At 44.5% G+C, this 14495-nt stretch overlaps 1 protein-coding gene across 1 annotated transcript in view; it reads right to left on the reverse strand.

Annotated features, from left to right (window-relative positions):
* The window catches only part of RRAS2 (RAS related 2), a 381692-nt gene that overhangs the window by 93059 nt on the left and 274138 nt on the right, over positions 1-14495 (reverse strand). The window lies entirely within an intron of this gene.

Genomic DNA, 14495 nt, shown 5'->3' on the forward strand with positions numbered 1-14495 from the left:
GAAACGGGTATTCTTTAATTGTGAACCAATGGTCTGGAACAAAATCTCTGCATTGACCAGGATAGTGCTAAAGACGTACTGTAATGATCTGCGTGTCATCTGGTTCTATGCATCACACTCAGCCTAGGGCTCCTCATTCTAGAGTCTTCATCTTGTTTGTGTGGCTCTAGAACTCCCACTGGTCATTTGCTGCTGGCGTTGTGTGGATAGGACGTTACCTCTGTGAATACCTTCTTCATATCCAATAAATCATCTTCCATCAACCTCATCCAGTGTACCATCTTTATTACACTTGCGACAATCTCGAAACGGACCCACAGCCGTCTACTTTGCTGAACTACGACTACAGAACTACCAAGACGTCCTAACACACCTCAGTAATTTTAGCTTGCTGCATGATATTCCTCATCTAATCTGTCTCACCAACAATGTACTGTGTGCGCTACCCGCCTCCCTGCGTTCTTTGCCTGATGAAACACATCCTTTTAGACATTTTATCAGTTCAAGCTTACTGTTTCTTCTCGCGCCACAAGTGACTTGCACTGGCATATCGCCTATTATGCAACACATCTGACGACGCCCGCTTCCTACTGAGCCATGCAAGACGTAATGGTCACTTAGTTACTAATGACTCTTCCTTTGTCAACGGCACGTTAAGTCGCCTAGCAGCTCAAGACGCTTCTTAGCCTTCTTTCATTTACTCATCAAAGCTCTGAGGATGCCGCGACTCACACCTAGTTTGTTTGTTTTTTCAAGAGAGGTTTACCATCTTAACGACCCCTTAATACATTGGTAACACTCAGCCTGCTTTCGCCGACGGGCACAGCATTTTATTGTGTTGTTTACGCCTTAATACATTGGAAACACTCAGCCTACTTTTGCTGACGGGCCCAACATTTTATTGTGGTGTTTACGCCTTTTCTGCTCCGCTAGCAGATACAGCTTATTGTTCCTCCTGCCTGCTCTGCCTATACCTTTTGCTGTCAGGCACAGCATATTACAAGTATCTTTACTGCCTGTTTCGCTGACAGAAACCGGTCCCAGGATGCTTGTTTCCGGTCCAGGGAAGACATGGCTTTGGCAGTTCGGGCTGGACTGTTCCCATGAGGCACAGGGTCAGACTGATTTGCATATGGCCATGTCTAAACTGGGGTGGCGGAGTGAGCTAAAGAATGGTGATGGATTAAACCCAGATATTTTGACTGGGGGAGAGTGTTTGATTTGCTCAAACTCTCCGTCCATCATCCCCTTTTGTATTGCTTTGCTTCGCTGACAGACAGCTTATTTCTAATACATTTGCATAATACTTTCAATTTTTCCACAACTTTCACCAAGCATGCACAGTACGCAGAGCATCTTGCAAAAATCACATTGACAGTGTTCGAGTAAATGGTCATCCAATCAAAATGCTCTTTGACTCTGGGGCGAAAATCACATTTGTTCCAACGAGTTTTTATGATACGCCTTTATTGGGTAAAATAAAGGTCTTAAAACCGGATATCATGCTGCTTGCATACGGTGGCCAACCTATCAAGTTATTTGGCTACTTTAAGGGTGACCGAGTACAGGAGCAAACTCACAGCTGGAAAAATCTACATCTCCTCCAGGAGTGACAGTATAATAAGCTGGATCCACCAGGCCGATCTCGAAGTCATACTAATCCCTAGTGGGGATCCATGCATAGTCCTGAAGGGAGACCTACCTCCATCACTTATTGATGCTATTGATCCATCTGAGTCAGCCAAGGTTGATCAAGTGGATGATTTACGCACGGAATTTGAGCAGGTCTTCAGGGAGGAATTGGGTTGTTTGTCTGACTATACACATAAGATCACCCTGAGGCCTGGTGCCATCCCTGTCACGTGCAAAGTGCATAGTGTACCATTAGCCCTGAGGGAGTCCATGCAGAAAGAACTACAGAAGTTGCTGCATGAAGGCATTATAGTTGTAACTGAGGCGAGTGATTGACTGGCTCCTGTAGTACTCGCTCGCAAAGCCTCTGGCTGGGTGAGACTATGTGTAGACTTGCGCGCTCTCAGTTGTGCTGTCATAGCTGACAAATACCCTCTACCCAATATTGCAGAGATGCTGACGCAGCTAAGTAGGGCTGTGGTCTTCTCCAAACTAGATTTTAGGGCCGCATATCGCCAGATTAGAATTGATCCAGATTCAATGAACCTTACTGCGTTTATAACGCTATTTGGCACATGCAAATTTACAAGGCTCCCCTTCAGCCTGAATTCTGCAGCCTCTGTCTTTCAAAGAGCTATGGAAGATGTCCTGCATTGGTTACCTGGTGTCAAAATATACCAGGATGAAGTCTTGGTGCATGGCTCTTCTCAGAAACTACATGATGAGAGACAGAGGGCCGTCCTAGAACAATTTAGGTCTTGTAGTTTAACTTTGCGCGAGAATAAGTGTAGATATAACCTTACACTGAAAAACAGAAAGGGAGGTCTCCTCACAAATCCAATGTCGGGACGAGGAGTAAGGGGAAAACAAGAAATCAAAACAGTCCCTATCTTTAACTTGAAAAGAGGATAATGCTATCCATAGTATGCCACCATAGCTCAAGAGATCCTTACACCTAAATCCACTCTAGTAAATTATATACACAATAAGAAAACAATTGGGGTAAAAATTATAAACAATTTATTACAAAATATACAATGTCAAGTTTCAATTACAGTGCCACAATGTAAAATATTTAAAAAAAAAAAAAAAAGGGGGAGTGTCAGCACCCTACCAATGGTTCAATGGTGCACACATGATTAACACACAAAATCAGAATTAAAAAGCAGTTAGCTATTAAAAACAAGTTTAGACAACTTGTTTTTAATAGCTAACTGCTTTTTAATTCTGATTTTGTGTGTTAATCATGTGTGCACCATTGAACCATTGGTAGGGTGCTGACACTCCCCCTTTTTTTAATATTTTACATTGTGGCACTGTAATTGAAACTTGACATTGTATATTTTGTAATAAATTGTTTATAATTTTTACCCCAATTGTTTTCTTATTGTGTATATAATTTACTAGAGTGGATTTAAGTGTAAGGATCTCTTGAGCTATGGTGGCATACTATGGATAGCATTATCCTCTTTTCAAGTTAAAGATAGGGACTGTTTTGATTTCTTGATTTAACCTTACAGAAATTGATTATTTGGGGAATAAGTTGTCTAAGGAGGGTGTGAAACCCAGGGACCATTTAGTTAAGACCATTGATAATCTCCCCATACCCCAGTACAGAGACAAGTTGGTCACTTTTCTTGGCATGGCCGAGTATTATAATAAGTTCATCCCACGGTTTGCTTCTCGCACCTTCACTCTAAGGGCAATCCTCAAGAAAGGTGTGAGATTTACCTGGTCATGGCAGTGACAATTAGAATTTGAAGCTATAAAGGGAGCTTTGAATGGGGGCCCCCATTCCATCCTAATCACCGATGCTAGCTCCAAGGGTCTTGGCGCTGTCCTTAGGCAGGTGAAGGATGGAAAGAGGATTACTATTATGTTCCTATTACGGGCACTGGTGGAGCCAGACATACAGTACTCCGTGCATCTTTTGGGCAATTAAGAAACTTAAAAAGTTTCTTTGGGGAAGTTCTTTTGTGGTACAGTCAGATCATAAACCCTTGAAAGACTTGTTCACAAAGAAAAGTTTAGATGCTGTGTCTTCCAGGATCGCCAGGTGGACAGTCGCTCTCCAAGACTATGATTTTATTGTAAATCACATTTCTGGTGTTCAGAACAAGGTTTCGGATTGTCTTTCCCGCCTTGTTCCGAGTTACCCCCATCACACCTTTGACACTTCTGGAGACTCATGGTTGGAGGATGACAATTATAAAGTGTGTGAGATCATGACTGGCATTTTGAGTGAGGGAGAGTGGAAGTCTTCCATGGAAGGTGATCCTGTAATCCCTGTAATCTGCAAGTTTGTAACTGAAGGTTGGGGGGCACAAGAAGTCTGAATGAGGAGACGTGTACATTTTGGAATGTGGGTCATGAGTTTTCTGTCTCCTCTGGCTTACTCAGGAGGGGTACCAGACTCATCTCTCCCCTTTCTGTTTGGCAAAGGATCATTCAACAAGCCCATCGGGGTCACCAGGGCATCTCATAGACCAAAGAGAGGTTTCGATTACACTTCTGGTGGCCCGGCATCGACCCCCTTGTCGAGCGAATGGTGAGAGATTGTTCCGAATGGAATGCTTGTGACAAAGTCTATAATACCAGGGTGCAACCCATGGTTGTGCGGGAGACCCCTGATCGTTGTTGGCAGGAGGTGGCATTGGAACTCCTGGGTCCCATTAGGAGCAGCTCCGGGCAATTCTATGATCTTGTATTAATAGACATGTTCTCCAGGTGGCCGGAGATTAAGTTTACTCAACACTGAGACTAGAGAGGTTACCAAGTTCCTCAATGAAGTATTTTCAAGAAAAAGACTCCCGGATTGTCTCCTAACCGACAACGGTGTCCAACTAGTCTCAAGAGAGATGGAGGAATATTTGGAGGAAAGGGGGATCCTGCACAAGCGTTGCTCCCTCTACCATCCCGAAACCAACAGAATGGTGGAGAGGTTTAACGTGTCTTAAAAGAGTCCATCCAACTGGCCAAAACCCAGAATATTAACTGGAAGTCTGAGGTAGTGGAATGTGTGACAATTTACCGCCTCACGCCTCACTCCATCACAAACTAAGCTCCTTTTGAACTGTTTCGAGGACGGAGCCCCAATACTCTTATGTTCCAAGCATGGATGAGGGACAAAAGTGCGAGAGTGGGTTTGGATTCTGGTTCAGGTGTGGCGATTCGGACTAAAGATCCCAGTGTGGGTTCCCCTTATGCGGATCCTGGTGAGGTGTTCAGGCAGGATCTGAAGATTGCCAAAAGGAAAGAGTATTTTGACACCAGACACGTTGTCACTCAAACTTGCGTGCGAGTGGGCGACAGAGTGCAAGTACGTCTTCCTCAGAGGTCCTCTGGAGTCTCAAAATACTCCTTGCTTTTTGTTGTGAAGAAACTCTTTCAGAATGAAGTAAAGTTGAATAATGGTTGCATCTGGAATTTGAACAGGATTGCCCCCGTGCGCACTAAGGTACATTCTGAGCTGGTTGTTCTGAATAATCCTACTAAAGAAGTGCCCGCCCTACAAGAGTTCTCGCACTGGAAAGATTCCGGAAAAACTACATGATTTTGTTCTTAGTCGATGTTTTCTTTGCTCTTTATTTGTTCTTGCTTTCTCCTCTTCTTCCTCCCGGTCCCACTTTACTTCTCTTTTCTGCTTTTCTTGTGTAAAGCGGGATGGTGTGTAATGACCTGCGTGTCATCTGGTTCTATGCATCACACTCAGCCTGGGGCTCCTCATTCTAGAGTCTTCATCTTGTTTGTGTGGCTCTAAAAGTCCCACTGGTCAGTTGCTGCTAGCGCTGTGTGGGTAGGACGTTACCTCTGTAGATACTTTCTTCATATCGAATAAATCATTCTCCATCAACCTCATCCAGTGTACCATCTTTATTAAACATACATCTTTAAAAAAATTACATCATGACAAAGTAACTGTCCACTTCTATTCTGAGGAACAAGAAGCACTTTTTGCCAGTATCCTGCCTTTGACACCGTACAGAGCTCTGCTACCTTTTGGCTAGGGTTGGGTTATACATTTACCACGTATATACATTCATACAGAAAATAACATCACCAACGTTTTAGGACTTTAAAATAAGGGTGTTGAAAAGCAACAGAAGGAAGAGCTAATTTGTAAAATTGGCTAGTTTGGTGTGAGAGCCAAACATACTACCTTTTTCCTCATTTAGTTCAAGTCAACTCTCTTTTGTGTTGGCTTCCATGCTGTTTAGACATCTGTCAGCTGGTGTTGTGGCATTTGGGGTGATCACTTTGCAGAAGGATCTGTCTAACTGCAGCCTCTGAATGGAAACCTAGCTGCTGTTTTTGGATAATATAGAATAGTGGTCTAGTATGAATAATTAACAGACTGGGTACCTTTGTAGTTGGCAACTTTATCAGTAGAGGTAGCTATTATATATCTTACATAAACATCTCGGAATGGTACAACAAAGATACACTATGCACAATATAATTTAAAGATGGCTACCCGATAAACATAGCACTGGGCAGCTATCCTAGAAAATTATTGTGCATACTCATTGCTGTACTGTTGAAAATGGTCGATTAGCTGCATCTAAAGTTGGCAAACTTCTTAGAGAAGTAACACAATAATACAGTATGGACAAAAAGCATTCAAAGATGTCTTCCGAAAGCGGTGCTTCCATTGGATACAGTGAACAGCAAAGGAGCAGTCCTGTAGCACTGTGGGGAGATGTCGGGCTTTAAAAAAATAACATAAAAAAGGCAAATAAGTGAATTAATAGAAGGAGAGCATTCAAAAAATTGAAAAACAAAGAATTCAAATCATGGTCGCCTGAAACTGTAAAGTGGTTAGTGGGGCAAGCAAGCCAACCAATGAAAGACAATTGCTGGGCAAATAATTGGCTCAACAGCCCTGGCACTGAAACGCACTATTTGTAGGTGTATTTGAATAGTAGATCTGAACAAATGCCAACTTTCAAACACCAACACAGCCAGTGGCTGAAGGGGGCTAAACCATTGGTCCATGCTGTGTGTTATATGGGTGGAACAAATGTGACACTTAAAAAGACCAGTGTTTTTGATGTACCGCTCTAAGTGGCAAGGGATGCCCAGACATGGATTACGTGCCTACTGGAACTAAGCCATACCAGAGTGACGAGCCCCAATCATGGATAAAACTGTCTTGTGTTACTTGTGTTCCTGGTCAGGGAGGACCAGTTTGAGCTTGTCTGTTCAAGCAGGGTCGAGGTTCATTTGAAATCGGCATGGCATGGTCCAAACTCGGGTGGCATGGTGGGCAAAAGAACAATGGGTTTAAATGTTACCCCGAGCAACCACCAGTAGTTCGTTCCATTGCAAGGATTTGTCCCATCACCAGTTATGTGTTTGATATACCGCCCTAAGTGTTAAGCATATGCCCAGACATGGGTCTGTGCTCACTGAGCCACTGGAATCAAGCTACACCCAACCAACAAGCTCCAATAAGGGTGAAACTGGTCTTGGGTTCCCTGTGTTTCGGTTCATGAAGGACTTGGCCAGGCAGTTAAGGCTGGGGCTGTTCCTATTGGGCCAGGGTCAAATCTGATTTGCATATGGCCGGGTCCAAACTGAGGCGGCATGGTGGGCAAAGGGATGATGTGTTTGAATGCTACCGCGAGCAATTGCCAGACTTAGACGAAATGCAAGCATTTGTCACATCACCTTTTGTGTGTTAGCTAGACCGCCAGGTCAACCATAAAAATAGCTCTATGACTAATCCCAAAATGCAAAACACCTAACAAATTTGTATTGGTTTGGGTTTGTGAATACCACAAAACTTATCATTGCAACTCTCTACAAAGAATCAGGTTCGGTTATTGGAGATTAGTGTACAATGAGCACAGTGGGTGTGCACTTCATACGATTTAACCCCTTCGACGCTGATGACGAGATCAGCTCGTCATCACCCACGGGTGGCGTGTGCTGATGACGAGCTGAGCTCGTCATGTAACGCGGAAAAGGGAAAACAGCCGCACAGCGCAAAAATCACCGCAGCAGCGATGCGGTTAAGTATGTTTCTTCTAAAAATCACTTAGTCTTTGTGTCCCGCCTTGCTTTGAAAGCCAGCTAAGAGCATTAAGACAGACAACAAAACGTTCATATATAGGGACAAGAAATTTCGAACAAGATCTCCAGCTTAATAAACCAACACGGTTCCTAATCCCAGGTAGGACACGAAAGTGAGTTCTGTAGTCTGGCAAATAACAAGTCCAGTGAACCCAGCTCCAGTGCTTTTCAACGTGTAGGATAAGATTTTGAACTGTGGCAAAATTACTATTATACCAATTAAAACCTTTGCAGGCAGTGGAGTCGCATGCTTCCAGAACTACCACTTCTTACATGCCTCTTCATTGCTCTGCAGATCTCAGCCGAAAAAATAATGCATTATAATTATGATGCCAAAATGTGGTGCACTGTCCCCCTGCATGCATCCTCCTGCCCACTCCATATTCCGTCCCCTCCTTACTGACTGCCTGTTCCTTTCCACTTCCAGCCTTAATGCTTCAAACCGGTCTCCCTGTTCAGACCCTAGGTCTGTCACATATTTCCAGCACTCTGATTTTTAAGTTCCTTACCTCTCCCTACCCCTCACCCCCTACCAACTGCATCACTTCTTTATCTACTCTGCATCACTGTGCCCCCTCCTAAGGGTCCATATCAATGTCTTTACAACCTCTGTGCCACAGGACGTTTAATGGTACAAACGAAGCAACTGAAGTTTTCTTGCACAAGTAAACAGAACACTTAAGTGCAAAGATACAGCAAACCTATTAAAAGAGTTCTCTCCATGTATAAATAAACAGACCAGTAGGAACACGTGTAAAATGGGAAGTCCTCATGGGAGGATACAAAATTCCAAAAGGAGGGACTACTAAATGTATTAGCCAATGAAAAGCCAATAATTTCTAAAGGCCAGAAACAGGAACCAGTGAAAAAGCTGAACTTTTTTTGAAGCCCACATCCTAGAGGTCGCAGGGACCGTGCAGACACTGACTAGGCAAGACCTAAAAGGTACCAAACAAAAATAGTGCCGCAAAGCCACGCCTGTGGCAGAATGTGAGAAATAAGTGTGTAAAAACCGGATAAATATGGTAATTAGAATAAAATACAGCTCACATTTTCGGGTCTGACCATGTTCGGTTACATCTTTCTGTAGCTTCTCGCTATGGAAATGCACAAGTATACTGGTATAAATGTCTGGAATAAGTGTGTTTCCATAGTCAGAATTGGAAGGAACACCAGAATATTTCATGAAGATATAGGGATGTGGTGTACCCGCTTGTAAATGTTATGCCTGGAGAGAAACAAAAACAAATTTAAATGTATAAATGCAAATCTGAAGCCTGTTTTCATATTTAGAGTTTCTATGGGAGGCCGTATTGGAGACATGGCGCACTGTCCTACTCTGCTGCGCGGAGCACGGTCTATGACTGCGTGCAAGGTGCAGGCACCGACAGGGCGCCATTTCACAATAAATGGACTATTCCTTTGCAGGCACAACTCCACCCCTGTACCCGGACCAGACCAGTGCAGTAGTGAAAAGCAGATCAGCTGTTTGAAACCTATAGTCTGCCATTCACTGTATGCGCAACGTGGCTTGCATTTGGAAGGGGCTAGACTAGCGAGTTCTCTGCAGAGGGGTGCAGTGGGTGACTGCACCCGTCTCAGGTGTGCAAGAATCCGGCGTTTTCCCCAGAGGCACTTAATTAATGTATTACGGCCTATGGTGTTAAATTCATAGGCGTTCACTTTATGAATGTGTGTAGACCTGGGAAACTGGTGTGGATATCCATGAACACTCCTAGGATTCTTCAATAATCCTATGGAAGTCAGACAGCTATTCCCTGTAAAGCTACAAGTAACGATTGAAGCAAGTTGACGAATTTTGACTTTGTGATGTGCCCCTCCAGTTCTAGTTACTATCAATCTCTAGCTCTTGTTGTGATTATAACATTCAAGTAATTTAAGCCTACGTCAGTGAAGTAGCATGCACTCTTCCTAGAACAGATGGTAAAATACATGCGAGCTTCCTCTCATATACAAACAATGAGATCAGCCACTAGATGTCAGTGTTAACTCAAAGAAGTGTATTTATTTAGGTGGCGATTTTCAGTCACCACTGTGCAATTCTAATGAAATGTGTCCGGAGCAGAATTCTCAATCGTTATCAATCATTGCTATTATGAATCCGTACTGGTAAATCTGACAACATTTATACAAATTAAAATATATCATCCAGTGTTCCACCAGTGCTTACACAAATGGTAACTGTTTGGAATATAGAAGGATGTAGAAATACCAATAAACCGACCGGAAACAACAATATAGGAAGCTTACAATGTTTACGTTGTAGAAAATGCTAAATGCCCGAGTCACGTATATGACTTGTGGAGCTTTATCACCCTTTTCATCTTTCACAAAACTTCCATACGTGCATAATAAGTTCATGGTTTCGAGACGTGTGCATGGACAAAAATCATCGACCAGCTTTTAAGCGCTTTGTAGCCTTATTGCTATAATATAATTGCGAGAGCCCACTTAACCACCTATTTGCTTGCCTCTTATTTGATAGCGTGCTTGTTCATTAATCCTGTATGTGTCCCTCGCTTGGAACATATTCTTTTTACCTGTGTCCTTTCGCTGCTTACTTTTAAGAAGCAATTTATTTTCTTACGTACAGTATTGGAGAGCATGTGTTTTCCTGCTGTCTCTCCTGTGTTCTTCCCCACGACCATATTGCTCTCTCTCGTCAATCTGTTGTCATACCTCTCCCTCCCAGTTTTGCTCTCTCTGGCCCTGTGTTACTCTCCCACTGCACTCCATGTACCTGTCTCCCTTGTGTGCTTCTCCTCCCACCAGGGTCAGCCTTGTTGTGTCCTGCTGGAAACGTTCTAGTGTCTCAGCAGACACAGAGTTTGTTAACCACTCCATTGGGGGAGTGGCCACACAGGCACCCCACACCCAGGGCTTTAAGTGGGTGGGGGGGGGGGGGGGGGGTCTGAGCCCCCCCAGTTTTTTTTGGGGGGGGGGCCTCGAAAGGGGGCTTTAGGGGGCTCTATTTACGGGCCTCAAAGGTAGGGTGACGAGACGTCCCGGTTTTTGTTTGGTGTTACTAGTGTGAGTAACATGTCTTGAACGTGAAATACTGCCAATTTAGTTTTTCACTATTGAAAGGCTATCTTGCCCATAGGATAACATGGGGAATGCTGTGTAACATGTTTACCTGCATATCTTCCCATAACGGCAAGATAGACATATGGAATTTGGTATCCCTGAACTCAGAATTTAATAACACATTCTTAGTGAAGATGGTTTTTAAATTCTAAGTTTGGAAATAGCACTTTTAGAAAGTGGCTATGTTCCTGTTCAACCTTTCTGTGTGCCTCTGCCTGGTTGTGTATTGACTGTCTGGTTTGTGAGTGACAGGGGCTGGGGTGGCTCCAGGAGGCTGGCTGAGTCAGCACAATGCTGAATAGACCCATCTGCATGTAGAGTGGTGGGAGGACTAGCACCTGGGTCTCAATAGGGCTCTGCCTTCCTGCCACAATGCTGGCTCCACCTCCTGCGGTGCATCTGATCGACTGCACACAATGCTAGTGATCTTGATTTAGACCACGCACCTACTTGGATAGGCCACACCTCTTTAAGAAATAGGCCATGCCCCTTTTAGAGCACCACCAGGTTTTTTTCCCACTTAAAACCCTGCCCACACCCATCCATCACAGGCGTCACGAGTGGCGTGAGCCCGGGTGCATGTGCTCGTGGCTAGTTCTAGTACAATGCTACTGAGTCTGTGTGGTCATTATCCCGGCATGCGGACCTAGGGCCCAAGACACAAGCCTTTAACCCATGCTGCCAGTATTCTGTGGGGTGCATGGAGTTGTGCGCATTAAGCTTATGTCAATAGCAGCGCCCTTCTCCTCTTGCTCCAGCCTTGTCATTGTCCCTGCCTGTTCGTTTCTGAGTGCTTTCAGTCTCTTATTATTATACCGCGGGCGAGATTTTGTGTTTTAACACAACTTTAGCCCCTTCCTTACCCCCCTCACTCTCTGACCACTGATGGCACACGTGAACAGAGCCAGGCATGTGTAACTCTGCAGGTACTTAAGCACAATCTAAAATACAGATGTTTCACCGACACAGATCGGATAGAAAAGAAAAGATCCTTTGTTGCACATCGTATTCCTGTCAAACACAGGTCAACTGGTTAATCCTTTATACACGTGATGCCTGGGTGTGCTCTCTGTCCCAGAGCACTCCAATAATCACAATGATAGCTATTCTCAAAATTAAAATAGAACCGAAGCGCACTGTCATCTAAAATGCCTGTAACAGGCTTACGCATAAGCCCATCACAGATAAAGATGTCAGTCAAGGAGGCAGATTTTTTTTTCAAATCCCATCGAATTAGGATGGTGATGAGGTGTCTTTCTCGTGCACACACTCAAGATGCACACACATCATGCACACACACAAGTACTCAAACATACACATAAACACAAACGCATAGACAAACTCATACACACATGAACAAACACATGTATACATACACACACTCACATCTACATACACGAGAACACACATGCAGAAGCATGTACACAGTCTACAAACACACACAATTGCCTGAAATAATCTATTGTCTTTTTCAAATGCAGCTAAAACATTGCCTACTAATGAAAATGCTGGTCACAACCCTCAAACTCTCCATCACCTGCTGTTTCACTCAGTCTAGAAAAAAACAACCCTCCATGGACACACACACAACTGTGAAAGCCGCAGAAACCCACCGAATTAGCTAGTTGGCAGGACTTCTGTAATTACAAAACTGTAAATGTAACTTTTTGCTCTCGCATGAAAGTCTACCCCATTTATAAAATGTTATATGTATGTATGCATCTTCCTGCTTTGCACCATTGTAAACTTGTAAATCTATGGCACCCATATAGGTTATGTAAAGTGTTTTAAATATACACATAGATCACACCCATGCTTTAGGAAAATCCAAATACATAAATGCACACAACCATATCTACGCACACCCATGCACTCACGCAAAAAAATGCCCACATGTATAAGCACATATAAACACACATACATGCTCGAGTGCACGCATGCACACACCTTCCCCCACCCACTCACACAGGTAGGACATTTTTTACGTGTTTAAAATATGATCAGCTCGTCATTCCTCGATTATCTCTTGCTTGGAAACACTTCATGACTACACAAAAATCTTAGCTCCTCTGACACCCACCACATTTTCTACTAGCTTGAACATCTGTGATTACAATGTTATGAGTGTGGCTTACTTTTTGGCCTTCACCCAAATTCAACCTTTGTTGTTGAAATGACACCCACATGCATGTAATTATCTCCTTGCTTTGGACCACTATAGTAGTGCAAATGTACTATATCCAAATAGCCTATAGTTAAATGGGCCCGTCCCCACCAAGACTATACCGCCTGCGACAACAGACAACACAAATCTCTGGGGAACCCGACTGCACTACAGCGACTGCCAGTGAGATCTGCACTTCGTGCAACCACAGCAACAGCCTGATGTGATATTCAACTGCTTCACTGCTACCAAAGGACTGCAATGCTGCTTGAAGCATGCCTGGTTTCCCAGAGCTCTGCACTGCTGCTAAAGGCCTGCCTTGCTCTTGCTCACTGAGAAGGAAGTCTGGACCTGCTCCCTTAATCCCTGGCTAATCTGAGTGACTCCGATGGTCAGTTGACTAAACTCCTGTTGTGAGCTACAGGGACAGAATCTCTGGAGGCCTCCCTGGTACTGCTCAGTCGACCAGCTGCCACTGGACCTGCCCAAGCCATACTGACCTCTGCTAGAGCAAGTTCCTTATCCCCCCCTCCCCCCACCCTCCAATAGGTGCCTTCCCAGCTCCTGGACCCTTGGCTTGCATGTGCACTCCTCTGTGCAAATGAATGAGGAAATCAAGCCACAAGCAACAGAGCAGTCCTCTGGTAGCAGCAGGGCAGTCCCCAGAGGAACAAGGCAATCCTACAGTAGTGTTCGCAGGTCCAGGAGTGTACTAAAGAGGTGGTTCAGGAGGTCCCACATTTATACCTGGCGCCAGCCTGTGAGGTGGGGGGTGACACAACTGATCCTGGAAAGTTATTCCCTTTCCCCGCCAACTCTCCAAGTAGTCTAGGGAGGCGAAAGACTGGTGTCAGGCTCCTTTGAGTGTGTGCTGGAGACAGCCATTTGAAATTTGAGTGGGGCAAGGAAAAGCTCCGTCCAAACCATCCTGGTAAGATGGTCCATCCTGCCAATACCGAGACACCCACTGTCTCACTTTTCTGGGAGGAATACACAAAGGCCAACCATCATGCTATTCAGTAATGTGACCAAGGACACAGGCAGCAGGCACCAAACGGTTAGGACAAAAAAAAATGTCAACCTTCTAAAAGTGCAAAAAGAACGATTGATGGAAAGAATGCAGAACAATGTCATACATTCACCCCAGTACAGAGATCTGGGCCTACATCCATCGTTTTTTGCTCACCATTCCATTCCAGTTTAGACCCAGCCATATGTAAATCAGCATTGACCCTGCGCCCAATGGTAACAGTCCAGCCTGAACTGCCAGGCCTGGTCATCCCTGGACTGGAAACAAGCATCCTTGGACCGGGTTTTGGGCTTTCAGCCAGGATACCTTGACTCCAGTGGCATGGTGCGCCAGGTATGCCCAGACTTGGGTCCTGGGCTCACCTTGCCACTGGAATCAAGCTATCCTGGCTGAAGAGGGGTGAAACCCCAAAACCGGTCCTAGGATGCTTGTTTCCGGTCCAGGGAAGACCTGGCTTGGCAGTTCGGGCTCGACTGTTCCCATGAG

Source organism: Lissotriton vulgaris, unplaced genomic scaffold, assembly GCF_964263255.1.
Source record: "Lissotriton vulgaris unplaced genomic scaffold, aLisVul1.2 SCAFFOLD_497, whole genome shotgun sequence".
Classification (NCBI taxonomy): domain Eukaryota; kingdom Metazoa; phylum Chordata; class Amphibia; order Caudata; family Salamandridae; genus Lissotriton; species Lissotriton vulgaris.